Genomic DNA, 2,258 nt, shown 5'->3' with positions numbered 1-2,258 from the left:
ATTTAAAAAATAATAAAAACAAAACCAAAATGACACTATGATGTTGTTAGGAAAAGCCTTATTGCTTATATCATCCTTTGTAGAATAATATGGAAAAAACTGGAAAACTATAGTCTCATACCTTTCAAAAATGTAATCTGATTCTAGGGGTGCTTGGGTGGCTCAGTCCGTTGAGAGTCTGACTTGATATCAGCTCAGGTTGTGATCTTGTGGTCGTGAGATTAAGTTCTGAGTTGGGCCCTGTGCTGAGCATGGACCCTGGTTGGAATTCTTTCCCTTTCTCTCTGCCCCTCCCCTGCTCATGCTTTTTTTTCTCTCTCTCTCTTTCTCTCTCTCTCAATAAATGAACATTTTTTAAAATGTAATTGGTTCCAAATATTTAAGCCTAAGTAAATGACTGAAGTAAAGAAGTATGCTCTGAAGTCTTATTAGTGGTCTACATACATAGCAATTTTAAAACAGCCTAAATGTCTCACAAATGTAAGGCATATTTCAGTAAATTTATTGATACTGATATCAATACTGGCATATTGATTCAGTGACATTTTAAGAGGTCACTTCATTGATATAGAGATTATGTAAAAACATGAGTTAGTGTTTATGAAGGAGTTATAAGTGAAAAGGTGGCACACACAACATATGTGCACATTTAATATAACTGCCAAAATATTTATGTTCATGCACAGTTATGGAAAGGTAATACATCAACACAAAGACTTATCAGTAGGGTCATGAGACAAAGGATAATTTTAAAAGTTCTTTTATTTCATAAAGAAAAAAGGATAAGAAAAACAGTTCTTGATTCAAAAGTCTACATGTGTAACTATTGCATATGTCATCTGAAGTTGATTTTAAACTAATACCATTACTTTTCATTGTAGGAATGATTTTAATCATTCATATTTATTGAGTAGATTAAATATCAAAACTTGGTACACTTAAGGAATCCCATAATCCATGGTTCCAGTGTCACATTGCTGAATGATTATGAATAAAATATTATCTTTTTTGACCCTCAGAAGTGATAAAATTCAATTTTGGTAATTGAGCTGAGCATTTTCAATGACACATCCCATTTTCAAAATATTTTTGCTTTTCTCAATGAAACATTTTGTTTCCTAAAATCCAAGTGTCAATGGAGTGCCTGTGCCTACTATAACTGTATTAATATCCATAATAGCAACACTTCCCACTGTTTGATATTTTAAAATAGCCTATTCTTATCAACATATAATTCATTTCACTCATTATCAGTAATATTTCATATGATTCAGTGAAACTATTCCCTGAACTGAAAACCAGGGCACTAGACAAAAGAAATTATTTTTTTTTCCTTTGATGTGTAATTTATTATTCATAAATGATTTTTGCAGTTATAAAAATTAAATTCTGCTGCTTAAGCTTTTAAATAATTGCCTTTGCTGAATACAATTTCATGAATTAGAACTGCCCCATAAAATTGAAGCATATAGTTGAATTATACCTATCACTATTATATTTCCACCTTAAAATACATTGCCATGCAAACTCATACACAGTGATTCACTGTCACAAAAATGGCATTTTATAAAACTAGCTAAAAGCCCACATTGAGCACTTACTGAATGCAAGTTAGTCTAGATAATTTTGAAATGAGGAAATTGTACAAATGTGCGTAGCTGGCAAATGGGAAAATTGGAATTGAATCCTAAGTAGATGTGCTTTACATGATTAGCCACTACCCCATATTGCTTCCCATAAAATTATAAAGATATTTGTTACATAATCAAGGGCTTATAATGTTAAGTGGTGATATATCCATATGTTTGTGTGCATGTCATGCATTAATGCATGCGTGTGTGTGTGTGTGTGTGTGTGTAGTATACATATCTTTCTATATGCATAGTTATATGTGTATATTTTCTATGTGCATAATTATTCATACCCATGTAAATACATGTAAACATAAAATATATTAACACGCACATAAATGGTTCTAAAACCTTTATTGTATATATGTGCACATAATAGGGGATAATTTTTTTTACATTTCTGAATGAAAGATAGTTTAAATATCATTTGTGTCAAACTGATTATTAGGCAGCTGCTTCAAGGTTTGTAATGAAAACAGTGCAAAGTGCAGTGTCTTGGGACAGTGGTACTATTGTCACTTCACCTTTTCCAAGAAAAAAAACCTTAAAGGAAAGAAAAAATAAAATACACATACCAAAGCATGATTGAACTTAAGTCTACACAGAGCCCTTAATTTGAGAATATGA

Source organism: Neofelis nebulosa, chromosome 1, assembly GCF_028018385.1.
Source record: "Neofelis nebulosa isolate mNeoNeb1 chromosome 1, mNeoNeb1.pri, whole genome shotgun sequence".
Taxonomy (NCBI): domain Eukaryota; kingdom Metazoa; phylum Chordata; class Mammalia; order Carnivora; family Felidae; genus Neofelis; species Neofelis nebulosa.
The sequence above is the reverse complement of the archived record's forward strand: the minus strand, read 5'-3'. Positions refer to the sequence as shown.